Raw genomic sequence first — 15,262 nt, forward strand, 5'->3', positions numbered from 1 at the left:
TTAATGTGACCATGTGCATATCCCCTCTGTTTCAATGTGGGCTGGGACAGGTACACAGATTGCGATGCATTTCTCTTGCCTTTCTGGTGCCCTGGGATTTCTGTTACTACCATGTGATAGTGCAGTTGTATTATACAGTTAATTTTGAGCAACAAGCCGTGAATGTATTAGAAACAGAAGGGTACTGATTTTTCTTCATCATAAGATCAATATTCAAACACAGAGGTGTTATCGCGAGAACATCATTTTTTCACATCATCAAATCTATATTTTCCTCGGTTGAACGGTGACAGAAGTGAGCAAGGAATAACCGTTCAGCGGGAGTTTTTTTTGTATCCTGAAGCAAATTTTCTCTCGCTAGTGGTGAAGAATCTCTTGATTTTTTTCATTCTCTGATCACTCTTCACGGAATATCTTCGGGGTGGGGCGGTACTGCAGGCAAAGTAGTTTTCTTTACTGAAATGATCGGGGACCGTTCAATGGAAATTATGACTGGGCAACCGAGAGAGGCGGAATGGCTTACTTACAATCTTATGTTAAATTACTTACTTTTATTTTTCTAGTGATAATCGCTTCCAACAAATCGAAGACTAAATCGATCCCTGATCTTCCTAACTTACACATATTATATCGATTAGCTGTCTTTATCTGGATGCAAGAAATGAAACGAAGCAATGCCTATGTCTGCGCTCATTTACACTCTATAGCTCTAAACTGCAGTTGAATTTTCAGCTTCACAGTTCTTTTGAAGTATTTTCATCAGCGGATAATGTAAGTTGGCTTTGACGTGTGGATGCTGAGGTGTTCTTGGAATCAGGAACGGGCAGAGCAGCGTAAGTCAGTTTGTCAGCTCCATTTCTTTTAGTCTGTGAAAATATTTCATAATGAACGATTAATCGAGAACCCATTGAGTTGAACAAGTTGAATCAAAAATTGTAAAATACATTAGTGATGCACTCGTAATTTATCAACAGATTTCTGCCGTTTTACACAAAGTTTATGTCAACATTTTATCAAGCTTTCTCTTCTTGATTCATTAGCTATTTCAACTTCAACAGCCTGTGTTGACCCACTGAACAGCGAGCGTTTCTTTCCTTACTTAAAATGAACCGCAACAACAAATTCGAGTTGGGAGAGTGGGTAACTCCTTGAAGCTGCAGGTACAGTACAAAATATTTCGCTAACTCAAATACAAGCATATATTTGTGTTATATGTGCTTGATTGCTGAAACCTTTTAGTCTATAGATTTTACTGGTGTTTCCTCAGTCACACCTGCCAACACAAGTCCAAATGCACACAGACACTGTCATCAGTGGATACCACACAACTGATAGAATGAACGTTGGCACTTTGTTCATTCATGCCCTATGGTTACTCTGTTGTCAAAGTTCGGTATTTTCATAGAACCACTGTTCTGTTGGATCACTGTTCCTAGGTTATTATCAGATATTTGTCGTCATTATGGAGCTGATAATTGGCGTTGGAAAGGAAGGCTATTCCTCGTTTCATACTTTTCAGTGTTTCCTCTTTTGCAAGTTACATATGAACGTCATGGTCCCGTCTGTCTGTCCCTCAGCTCGCTTTTATCTCCTTGATTATGCCTTAATTCCTGTCGCCTGATTCCCAGTTGCTGCTAGTTCACTTAATTACTGTACACCTGCTTTCCAGCAGAGCCTGCAGGAGAATAACTCTGTCCCCAGTGAGTTGGTCTATTCCCATGTGATGACATCGTTTCCCGACCGCTTAGAACCGTTTGTTCTAAGTTCCACCCTAATTTCAAGTTATTCTATCAAAACCCTGTCTCCGTGTCAAGACTCCATATCAGAGCTCTGTGCCGAGATTCCTCCTGCTTATCTGTTCCACATTTGTGATTATGGAAGGACCTCTCAACCCTAATTGCGTGTCTGTGTCCTGCTTTTGGATTCAACCCCAGTCACACCTTTAACAATTAAATTAAATTTGTGAAAGCAAGGGAAGAAAGATAATCTCGAGGGCTTCTGCAGATGCTGGAAATCTTGAGGAATGCAAGGAAAAAATGATTTAATTTATTGGGTAATGCAGTATGTATGAAGGTAAACAAACTGTCTATGTTTCTGGCCAAAACCGTTTATCAGGAAAGCAAAAGAAGGAGTCAGAAGCTAGAATAAGAGATGGGGACAGAATACAAGATGGCAGGTGATAGGAGAAAACACGTGAGTAAGAAAGTGTGTGGATACTGTGGGATGGAATGACGACGGAGCTGGGAGATGATGAGTGGAAAAGGAAAATGGTGCAAGAAAGAACCGGATAGGAGGAGAGAGTGGACCCTGGAAGAAATGGAAGATGAAGGGGCACCAGTGGAGGTGATGGGCAGATAAGAAGAGAGGAAGTGAAAGGAAACCACAATTGGGAATAGAGGAAAAAGAGAAGGGGATGATTAAATGTATCAACATTTACTGATATCAATGTTCATATATATATATATGAATTGTTATCGATTACTAGGAATGAGATTACAGAGTGCCTGGAGGCACTTGACAAGGTAGGCCAATGCCAGCATGGTTTCCCGTATGGAACAGTCAGCCTGATTAACCTACTGCAATTTTTTGAGGAAATTACAATCAGGGTGGCAAAGGACATGTGGTAGATGTGGTATACTTGGGTTTTCAGACTGTCTTTATCAAGATGTCCCACATGAAGCTCCCTAACACGATAAGAGCCCATGAAATTACAGGAAAGTTACAAGCATGGGTGGAGCATTGGCTGATCGGCAGAAAACAGAGAATGGAAGAAAAGGGTCATAATTCTGGCCGGTGACCAGCAGTGTTCCACAGGGGTTGGTGTTGCGACCTCTTATTTTTATGATGTACATTCTGATTTTGAATATGCATTAATAGATGTGTGGCGAAATTTATCGATAATACAAAGATAGGTGGAGGAGTGGGAAGTGTTGAGGAAATAGAGAGCCTGCAGACAGACTCAAACAGTTCAGGGGAATGGGCAAAGAAATGGCAAATACATCACAATGTTGGAAAGTGTATGGGGATGCACTTTGGTGGAAGAAATAAACGTGCAGCCTATTATTTGGATGGGGAGAAATTCAAAATGCAGAGATCCCAAAGGACTTGGGAGTCCCTGTCCAGGATATCCGATAGGTTAAACTCCTGGTTGAGTCGGTGGTGAAGAATGTGAATGCAATGTTAGCATTCATTTAGATAAGTATAGAATATAAGTGCAGGGAGGTGATGTTGAGGTTTTATAAGGCTTTCGTGAGACTGCACTCAGAGTATAGTTTGCAATTTTGGGCTCTTTATTTCAGAAAGGATGTACTGACATTGGAGAGCAGTCAGAGAAGATTCACAAGAATGAAACGTTTACGGTATGAGGAACGTCTATGTTTATTCCCTAGAGTTCAGGAGAATGAGTGGGGATCTCACAGAAACATTCCGAGTATTAAAAGGCCAGAACAGATTAGATTTGGTAAAGTTATTTTCCATGGCAGGGGAGTCTAGGACAAAAGGGCAAGACATCAGGATTGAAGGACGTCCATTTGGATAAAGATGAAAATTACTTTAGTCACAGGATGGTAAATATGTGGAATTTGTTGCCCTGAGCGGCTATGGAGGCCAAGTTACTGGGTGCATTTGCGGCAGAGGTAGATAGGATCTTGGTTAGCCAGGGCATCAAAGGGTATGGGGAGAAGGGAAGGAAGTGGGGATAACTGGAAGAATTTTTATCAGCCCATAGCCCATGATTGAATGGCGGAAAACACTCGATGATCCGAATGGCCTACTTCTGCTTCAATATATTATGGTCTTTTATTTATATATATAGCGTGGCTCGGTAGCGTAGCAGCTGGCGTAGCACCATTACACAGCAGTGATCCAGGTTTAATTCCCCTACCCGAGTAATTAGTGTGATTCTACGTTTTCCCATGATCATATGATTTTCATTGGGCGGTAGGGTTTTTTCCCCACATTCTGAAGACGTACGTGGGTGTCGGCTCATTGGTCATAGGAGTATACTTCGGCAACACAAACTAGTTGGGCCGGGCGGCTCTGTTACCGTGTTATATCTCTGAAGTAAATTAATATGTTATTCATGTCAATCTCTCTGCTTTACCTGAGAATAGATAATGCGCTCTCCTTGTTGTCGACCTTTGCGAAATCCTTTGCTCTGCCTTAAGTTTAGTGAAACATAGGCAACTGTCTGCTCAACCGCAGCTTGTTCAGCCTGTTAGGGAAACAAATTTAATATTGATAACTGATATAAAGGTCAGTGATCATGAACTTAGTTTCACTCGGAGTATCTAATAATACAAAAAGGATTTAAAATGCTTTGAATAACATCTTGTCTGCGTATAATAATATTGTGCATGTCTATTGACTGGAGGTGGGATAACAATTCAAGCAGAGTAATCAGAAAAACTGGGGCTCCACAGGGGACTGTCCTGTATCCCTTTCTCTTCACCATCTACACCTCGGACTTGAACTACTGCACAAATTCTTGCCATCTTCAGAAGTTTTCTGATGACTCGGCAATAGCTGGATGCATCAGAAAGGGAGATGAGGCAGAGTACAGGGCTACGGTGGGAAATCGTGGTAACATGGTGTGAGCAGAATCATCTGCAGCTTAATGTGAAAATGACTAAGGAGCTAGTGGTGGACCTGAGGAGTGCTAAGATACCGATGACCCGTTTCCATCCAAGGGGTCAGTGTGGACATGGTGGAGGATTGCAAATAACTGGAGATACGAATTGATAATGAACTGGACTGGTCAAAGAACACTGTGGCTGTCTACAAGAAGGGTCAAAGCCGTCTCTACATCCTGAGGAGACTGAGGTCCTTTAACATCTGCCGGACGATGCTGAGGATGTTCTACCAGTCTGTGGTGGCCAGTGCTATCATGTTTGCTTTTGTGTGCTGGGGCAGCAGGCTGAGGGTAGCAGACAGCAACAGAATCAACAAACTCATTCGTCATGCCAGTGATGTTGCGGGGGTGGAAATGCACTCTCTGATGGGGGTGTCTGAAAAAAGTATGCTGTCCAAGTTGCATGCCATCTTGGATAATGTCTCCCATCCACTCCATAATGTACTGGTTAGGCACAGGAGTTCATTCAGCCAGAGACTCATTCCATCGAGATGCAAAACTGAGCGCCATAGGAAGTCATTCCTGCCTGTGGCCATCAAACTTTACAACTCCTTCCTCGGAGTGTCAGACACCGTGAGCCAATAGGCTGGTCCTGGACTTATTTCCACCTGGAATAACGTACTTATTATTATTTTATTCATGGTTTTATATTGCTATATTTCTGCACTATTCTTAGTTGTTGCGACTGTAACGAAACCCAATTTCACTCGAGATCAATAAAGTATGTCTGTCTGTCTGTTCCAGCTGGAAATCGCTATGTTTACTTTAGATTTCCAAACAACCACTAAAGATCATTTTATCAATTGGATGGATTTCTCAGGACTGGGCATTTCTCTTTTTTTTTCATCTGTTTTGTCATAACCCTTATGCCCTTCTGTTTTGTGCATGAACTTTATCCGATGTGTTTCACTTATGCGCCCCACCAAATTATTATAATTATTGGCATGACCAGATTTCGTAACCCCGGTGCAATTAGGATCTGTGACCTTTCAGACTCGGATTATCTATATAAAGGACATTTGAACAAATGACAATACTTGATGTACTGTTCCAGCCTGGTTTAACTGAGGTAGCAAATACGTGAAGGGCATCTTGCCCGCTGTTGAACGGATTCGTTTTCCTGGTGAATCTGTTAAAATTACAATGGAATAAACAGCATTTGGACATGCCCGTCGCAGTAAATCTTTAAAATAGCGTTTGTTCTGGCTGAAATAATGGCATAGCATTCCAGAGCAATAAATCAACAGTAATAAAGTTATCTGGAACGTTCTTGCTTCAACATAAATATTACTCTCAGAAGCGGTTCTTCATTCAGGAAGGGCTAACAACGCTGATGGAAGTTTCAACGGAGTTCTACTATCATGACGCCAGTGATATACGACAACCTTGTTATGGTGATTAGAAAAGATGCTGCAGCAGCTACCCTTACGGAAAAGTAAAAATATGCGCAAAAATTGGGAAGGCGATTAATGGAAGACAAAAAGTCGTTTCCAGCCCTAGACAGGTGGTTATACAACCAATAAAGATCTAATAAATGCTAACAGGAGAATCCAGGTGGAACACGTTTAATAACATTGAATTGCTAAAACTCTGAAGTAAAACAAACAAATAAAACACACAGTAGATCGGGAAACACGAGAGCAAAAGAGAAACACTTAACGTTTATGTCGCTCTATGGGGAAAGGTTTTCAACCTGAAAGGACAACGTTTTCTCTTTTCAATATATCGTTAGAGAGTTTTAATTCTGGATGAAATCCAAAATGCATACAATACATTTATAAGTTTCAGGCATTATTTTCAAACCTGCGGAAAGTAATCATTCAGCTTAGCCTCATGGAGCATGGAGTTTCGTTAACATGCGCGTATCACTATGCACCAGGCCCTGCACGGTTTATTGGAAGCATATAGGATTCCATTGCAGGTTATGCACTGCTCTGTACATCGTTGTTGGGAATCGGGGTTAAAAACTGCGTATGACTTTCCAAAACTAGATTTCATTGCATTTTTAATCTTGCCTACCGTGCTGACAAATCAATGTAACATATATCGCGACATGATTCGTGCGTGTACTGTCTTTTCTCCATTGACCAGTACACCGTTATTCTCTTAAACCGACATTTGACATCTAAAAAAAATCTCAACCTTAAATTTGTATTTAATGATTCGTCACACGAAGTATGATTAACAGCCTAACTTACATATGTATATATTATCTTTCATCATAGTGCACCCGGTTATGAGCTAGTGTGGAATCCTGAAAGTCTATGTGAACCAGATTCAACAGGAATATTCAAAACCATCTTGGATATATACTTCAAAATAAAGAGCTGTCGGCGGGTTCATTCTTCCCTACGGAATTCCAAATGTTAGAACAAAGTAAATATATAAATACGCTGCTATATGTATACGCCACTCTGAAAAAAGACAAGCCACTTCACCTACCGTCTCTTCATTCTGACATCTGTCCAAAGAACTTGTGTTGCTCCCTTAAGAAAAAATAAAATAAATCATTTGCATTATAAAAATCGGACATTATTCGTTAGACAGCAATCGAATTCATCGCATACGATAAACTGCTGAATTTATGGATTTTTAAAATGTATTTTGTGTTATCAGTTGTCTTAATACAATGCATCAGCATCACGGCACTACGCTCAAGTGTCTTCGACATTTAACAAAGCTGTAAAGTGTAACAGCACGTGAGTAGCGGTATTATATTGGAATACTGTCGCTAAGATGGAAATTAAAATCAATAAGGCATACACGAGTTAGTCAATGTTCTTTTTACAGTCACAGTAAGCCTAGACCTACACCCATTTGCTTACTTTTCAAAATTGGATCTGCCATTCTATTGAAAACGATATCTGAAGTATTCCAAAGGGATATAACGACATTTATGATCACGATATAGCATGAAATTCCGGAGAGTGCACTGGTGAAATCATTGCATTTTAAGATCCAGCTTGTGTTGTGCCTGATGATTATCAATGTAATCAGGTCCGAATATCACAATCTATGTCTAATCATGCTGTAATAACATTTATTCTTTTTGAAGTTAAATATCTTTAGCGCGTCTATATTGCACGAGAAGAGCTGACATTTCTCAGCGATCAGGGTTCTTACCGTGCGATTTTTTGAACTTGACTTTCACCAAAACTATTATCAGAACTAAGATTGCCGATCCGCCCGCTGCACATGCCAGAATGAATTTAGTTTCAGGGCCTTCTGGATCGACTGGGGGGAGACAAGAAACTGTGAAGCATTTATAGAACTAAATACAAATGCACATATGTCAATTAACAATGTTAAATATTTTATAGGCTCCTTTCAAATTTCACTGCACAATAACTGAAAATATATCATAAGACACACAATGCAAATGTCGACCTTTGTTATATCACGATGTGTTCTAAAGTCTAATGTTTAATTTGTCGCCATTTCGGCAAATGTTCAGAAGTTTGCTACCTCACAAATACTGCACGAATTCAATTCCCTAATTAGTCCTACACGATTTAAGCTAACGGAATAACACATTAGCTTTTGAACAGCTTTCACGTTGAATATTCACTGTCCATTACTAAGCTTTAAAAACAGCCATTCCACCGTGTTTGGGTAGCTGTTCAGTTACTGTTCTTACAAGGGCTTATTAACCCCACCACTATGATTTGTAAGCTCTTCCATCTTATATTGAGCGCAAAAGATTCTGAACATCCTAAAATCCAGAGAAACTCATAAAATCCTGAAAGAACTCAGCCGATCAGGCAGATCTAAATTGTCGACACTTAAGGTCCAGATCCAACGTCAGGACTTCATCAAGACGCCATCTTACCTTGCTCCAGGATGTAGCTGAAACTGGCAGTCACCGTGAGGGAGACATGCGATACCAGGCAGGTGTAAACGTCTTTTCCCCAAGGAGTCTGCGTGATTTCCAATGAACTAAAAGCTTCGTACAAGCCATTCAAGCTCCGGTTTGTCGAAAATTTTATTCCAGTTCGAATTTGCTTGTTATTTCTTTGCCAAACGATTACTAATTTCTCCGGGTAGAAGGCAGCCGTTTTACAAAGGAGCTTTCGAGGAGACGAAAGTCCTCCAACAGGAACAATTTCCAATGGAGCTGGAGGAGCTTGAATAAAAAGAAAGTTATCTTGGGTATTTTCGATCCATTTCAATGCAGGTAGATTCCTTCATTTCCCCATCAACTAGCATGACACTCAACTTTCAAATAGGTTACCCGCCAGTATTAACCAGTATTTAATAAATTATTTCAATTTCACATTCTGTTCCTTGTAGCTCAACTATACACACACATCTCTAAGCGAAACATGGTTCTTCTTGGGCAAATTTGCAAATACAGTACAGTATATGTAGTCACACACAAGACATGCAGTTACCATCTTGCACAGAGAGTCACAAAACAAGCAAAGTAAAATACCTTGGGAAATGGATGAAAAGAAGAGTTCAGAGAATACACCTCAACGGCGAAGCTAAGAGGTCCGAAGTGCAGAAGACTTTCTCTTTTGAATGGTATTTGAGCTTTATTGCACATTTGGGCTTGTGGCGACCGTTAGCTTTGGAAAGCTGGCTACTTTTGGATTTTGCATTTCGTATCAAGGCTGTGCTACAAAACCCAAAATATCACAGATTTCTATAGTACAAATGCACATGGAGTTTAATATTCTGGTCGCTCAACTGCTCAGGGTGTTCCGGATCTTGGGCTTGAGATTTCAAGTCATAAACATTCAGTAACGGAGCTATCCACTGAAAGTGAAGCATTCCTGCAACAGATCCCCCATATTGAATGTGGCAAATCATCTCCTCCGTGAAACAACCAGGAACGCAAATGCAAATTAGTATTAGCGGCATTGATTTTTTAGTTCCATTCTTTCTAACAGCTGAAGTCCTCCACCAAAATTGTCGACAGTGACTTAGTGCTGCTATAGGATCGTTTGTGGAAATGATGAGCAAAATGTTAAGGTTTTGTAAATGTGGACTGCTTCCGCTACGGCTATGGTCGGTGTCTACCAGGGGCAATTCGATAGTTAGATTGCTTTATCCGTTTATCACAGCAGGTAGGATTCTGCTCTGCCTAGAAAAGCCATCTGGAGCTCTCGGTTGCCTATACTGACCTCAACGTTCTTGGACTTCTCAGATTCTCGGTGAAAGGAATCCTATGGGGGAAAACATCGAAGGGCTTATGCAAATACACTCAGCATAAAGGGAGAGCGACAGAAATTATTTATCCATTTGAAAACCAGCGGGTTCAACAATGCATGGAGCAGAAGGAGATGTGGGGAGATCTGCTATATTTCCATTTGTATTTACTCGGGAGACGTACATAGAGACTATACAACTAAGGCAAAATAGAAGAAATGTCATAGCCCAATGCCATGCACATATTAGAGGATCCATGTGCAGAAGTCCCCAGAACATGGCAAGATGTCCCATCTGACCTCATTGGAAGCTAGTGTAGAAAGTGAAAATGGCCTGATAGAGGTATTCAGAATGTCCTTACTCGTGGGAGAGGTGTCGGAAGGCTACTGTATAACTACTGTTTTCAGACCATATGACTATTTCATATAGGAGCCGAATTAGATTCACCACACTCTAGCGATAGATATTCCTCTTCATCTCCTTTATAACAGGATTCCCCTGTATTCTGAGTCTGGGTCCTCTGGTCTATATTCTCCCATCATAGGAGACATCCTCCCCAGATCCACACTATCAAGTATTGCCATCTTTCAATAGGTTTCAATGTAGTCGTCCTTTTTTTCTGAATTCTAGTGAAAGTAGGCCCAGAGCCATAAAACGCATTCATATGATCAGCTATTTAATTATGGAATCATTGCTCTGAACCTCCTTTGAACCTTCTCCAGTTTCAGCACATTCTTTTCAAGATAAGGGGTCTAAAACGGCTCACGATGTGTCATGGCGCCTTACCTGTGCTTTATAAAGTCTCACCCTCATATCCTTGCTATTTTATTCTAGTCCTCTTGAAATGAGCGCTCTTATTCCATTTACCTCCCTGAACACAGACTCAACCTTCAAATTAACCTGTATGGAATACTGCACACGGACTCCCAACTCCCTTTACACCTCTATGTTTTTGTATTTTTTATCCAGTTAGAAAACAGTCAAAGCTGGCACACCTTCTACCAAAGTGCATGACCACACTCTTCTCGACACTGTATTCCATCTGCAAATTCTTTGACTATTCTCCGAATCCGTCTATGTCCTTATGTGCCCTCTCTATTTCCAAATCACTACATGCCTGTCCACCTATCTTCATATCGTCTGCATACTTTGCAACAAAGCCATCAATTCCATAATCCAGATCATTGACATACAACCTTAAAAGGATCGGTTACAACACGGACCCCTGTGGAAAACCATTAGTCACGGGCAGTCAACCAGAAAATGCTGCCTTTATTCCCATTCTTTGTCTCTTTCAAACCAGCCACTGCTTTATCCATCCTGGAATCTTTCTTGCAAAATTTTGGGCTCGTAGCCTGTTAACCAGCCTTGTGCACGGTACCTTGTCAAAGGTCTTCTGAAAATCCAAGTACACAACAAACGATTCTACCTATCTTTATCTATCCTGCTTCACATTCCGTCACATAATTCCATCACATTTCTTAGGCGAGAGTTTCCCTTCAGTAAATCATGCTGAATATGATGTGTTTTATTGTGTGCTCCAAGTAACATAAGACCTGATCCTTAATAACGGCCTCACCATCTTGTCAACCAGTGAGGTAGTCTGATTAGCCTACAGATTCCATTTTCTGCCTCTCTGCCTTCTTGAAGAGTTGAGTGACATTTGCAATTTTCCATTCTATCAGAGCCATTCAGGAATCTAGTAATTCTCGAAAGTCCTTTAGTAATGCCTCTGCAATCTCATCAGCAACTTTTATCAAAATCCTGGGATGTACATCATCTGGTCCAGGTCAATTAAGTACATTCAGACCTTTCAGTTTTCCAAGAACTAGCTCTCCAATTATGTCTCTAGTTTTGCTGTTGTTAATGGTAGACTCTTGGAATAAGCCAGGATATTATAGACTAGCTGGTATTACAGGAAAGTGGGTAATTTATTGAAAGTTATTCTAAACAATGGGATATATAAATAAATAGATAAACTGGGCTTTATTGGGAATATACAATATTATTTAGTGCAAGGTAGGCTGTGTTTAAACAATCTTAATAAGCTTTTCGAGCGGATTACCATTGATCTTGACGAAGGATAACAGTGGATTTGGTCAACATGGATTTTAGCTTTTAGAACAGTCCTGCATTGGGGTGGTGGGCTTATCAAGTACGTTTGCTTGGCATGCAGGATGAAGAAGTAAGTTGTATCCAACATTGACTTCGCGGGAAAAGACAGAGTATGATAGTAGATATTTGTTGTTTGAACGAAGGCCTCTGATTAATGCTGGGTCGCATGGCTATCAAAGCTCAAAGCGAGTTATGGACCAGGTGGGCTGAAAATGGCAGCTAGAATTTAATGAGAGTAATTATAAGCTATTGCACTTTGAGAAGACAAACCACTCTCGAATATACCCAATGAACGAGACTGGCATTGAGTGTCGTGAAAAATGCTCTTGGAATATAGATCGATAATTCGTTGAAACTGGAGTCAAAGTCAGATGGTGTCGTTAGGATAACCTTTGTCATATTGGCCTTCATATATCAGAGTATTGAGTGTAGAAATTGGGTTGCTATGCTGAAGGTGTATTAGACATTAGTGAGAACAATTCTGGAATATTGTTCGCAATTCTGCTTACGTATCTGCAGGAAGGTTATCAATAAGATTGAATTAGTACAAAGAAAACTTAAAAAAATATGTGGCATGAATTTGAGGATATAAATTATGAGGAAAAGTTTAACAGGTTAGGATATTCTTCCATGATTCTTAAGAGAATGAGCGAACATTTGATAGAGGTATACAAAATTAGGAAGAATATAGATATGGTCCATCTAATCCTACTTCATCCACTGAGGCTGGCTAAGAATGTAATTAGAAGTCATAGCTTAAGTGTGAAATGAGAAGTATTAAAGGCGACCCTGACGGAAAACGTCTTCACTCAGACGGTGATGGTTTTGTGGAAGTGTTGAATGCGGGTTTACGCTCGACTCTCTGCCCTTTACTATCAAAATTCATCTCGATTTTGAGAGGACTATATATCTCCCCGTTTTGTGTGGTGAAAGAAGTATAGAATTGCTAATCCTGCTTGACAAAAGTTGGAATGACAATTTGCAGTGCATGCAACAAATTGTTACTTGATGTTGGAATTAACTCGTTTGGAGCTGAGTATTATTCCTCTCTACTTGTTGATGTGGAAATGGTACATTTTGCTGCTGCATAGATATTATTCTATTTAAGTATTAATAATTTGCATCCTCTAAGATGACGAATCGAATTATCCAACTCCAGCTATTCATATTAATATTAACATTATGCCAGTCTCTTGCTTGCAAAACAATCCTAACCTTGCTTAATGCAAAATGCACAGTGCCGAAAATCTCCAAACACCTGCACTCACCGAATACAGTAAGCTTGGTGCCACAGCTACTCCTGATAAATTGTTCCTGAAACTTTACTTCACAGTAATACAGTCCGGAGTCGGCGACTGTGACATTCCAAAGTACAAGTGTTCCCCTTCCCCTTTCTACAGGAATTTGTCTTCTGCTGTTCTCTTCTAAAAATGCCTTCCCGCCTTGCCTCCGCCAACGAACGTCAACAGTATCTTGTGATAGTGGAAATTTGCAGAACATGGTAGCATTCGCACCACCCGGGACGTCCAGGTCCCTAGGGAACTGAGATACTTCGCCCGCAGTCACTTTGACGGCTGCCGGAAAAATAAGCAACAGTGTTAGTAACAGTTAAACACGATGAATTAACAAAAACTAAAAACGTACGTCACTGGACTTCTAAGAGCGAAAGACGGACGAATAGCTGAAACACTGTAACCAGATATGCTGCGGGCATCCAGGATTAAATATTCTAAAATAGAATATTCAGTTCGGAAGCGGCAAGTATAAATCAGCATACTTAGCCAAGTAATAGCCAGAAGCGCAATGTACGAAACCGGGAATTTCTCCAACATCTTACAGAAACCGAATCGACCAATTCCTGCAATGCAAGTAGTATTTTAAAAGCAATTGCTGGAGGAAAAGGTCTTCGTGAGGAAATGTATTAATTATGTAAACATGACGTAGGATGACGCCACCGCAATGCAGACTAATATGGTTCAGATTCAAAATCTGCCTGGGCAGGTAGGAAAATAGGAACGCTTACAGTTCTAACTGTTTACATCCCTTCCTAGTGCCTTTGAGATGATGCTGGAAGTTTTGCCCTCTTGCTGAAATCAGGAATTATCCAAATCTTTATTGAGATATAAATTCAAATCTATACTCTACAAATCTGTACTGACAGATTTCTTGCTTTTTTTTTCAAAGGAGGCCCCACAATACTCGGGTTCCTTACTCTCTGCTCTGATCAGCTCGCACGAGGAACTCAGCGAAAAACAGCAGCAAATGCTGTCTGTGATAGAAATAGATTCAGGGTATAGGATTTTGATCACATAAAGAGAGAGCTTAGAGTTCCAACAGCAAGTTATACAGTTTAATGATGACAGAGATTCAAAAGTTACTGCGATGAAATCTATAAAGGGCGCATCGAGGAAGCCTCAAATGATTGATTGCAGTTCCGAGGTTCCATTTAAAATCCAATAAGCCCGAGCACTGGCGTTACCGGAAATGCTGCTATTTCAATATATATCCTACATTTCCACATAGTAAACGGGAGACAATAGGTTAGTCCATTGAGCAAAAAAAAAAAATAAGCCAGGTACAGAAAAGAAAAACATTAACACGCACCTTTGTTTCTAACCTGACAGGGCATAAATTGTTATCCATTTATAAAATGACAACACTGAATATTCAAACCCATTTTAGTTGGCCATGAAACAATACTGAGCTCCCATGTGCTTCCTACGAACGGAGTTAAGATTCTGATTAACATGCCAAACGCCTCGATAGTTTGAACAGTTATATTTCCGAATTTCCACGAAGCGTTTGGGATGTTATACTGTTTTCACAGAAGCTTTGTCACCGTTATTAAGTTGCATCTCCTATCCTCTCAGATCTGAAATGATGTAGCTGTTTGGGAACTAAAGTTGTTCATAGGTGGCATATATTTTGTTTAGTGGATCCCACGGGATGTAATTGACGTCTGTTTCTTGAGGAGTTTATCCGGGATAGGACATGGACATTGTGAACGTCGTTTTGCTGTGGATCTGGAGACTATTATAATGAGAGATAGCTTAGTTTTACATTGCAGGTAATTTGTAATACCGAACACAAAAAAATTGGCTGCGGAAGAAAACACTATTTCCAGAAGGTAAAATTTCTGCCGAGATTTCTGCCTTGATCTTCAGATTTTCCTTTTTCTCGTCACATTAATTCTAAAGATGAGAATACTGTGATTAGTTTCAATGAACCACTCACTGTTCTCCAATAGTCGATGTTTCATGGTCTGTAAGAATAGAGCAGTAACTTGGACCGATTACTAAACAATTAAAATCAAGTTGGCTGATAAAAATTTACCTCATTTGAGCACGGTTGAGATTGTCCTTGTGG

At 40.2% G+C, this 15,262-nt stretch overlaps 1 long non-coding RNA gene across 1 annotated transcript; it reads right to left on the reverse strand.

Annotated features, from left to right (window-relative positions):
* Nucleotides 1–213: 213 nt before the first annotated feature.
* LOC132407147 (uncharacterized) lies at nt 214–7,117 on the reverse strand. The gene is made up of 3 exons (XR_009516379.1): nt 7,073–7,117; nt 4,103–4,213; nt 214–866 (listed from the first exon to the last, which is right to left on the reverse strand). It is a non-coding gene; the product is annotated as an uncharacterized LOC132407147 (long non-coding RNA).
* Nucleotides 7,118–15,262: the final 8,145 nt, after the last annotated feature.

This window comes from Hypanus sabinus, chromosome 17, assembly GCF_030144855.1.
Source record: "Hypanus sabinus isolate sHypSab1 chromosome 17, sHypSab1.hap1, whole genome shotgun sequence".
Lineage (NCBI taxonomy): Eukaryota > Metazoa > Chordata > Chondrichthyes > Myliobatiformes > Dasyatidae > Hypanus > Hypanus sabinus.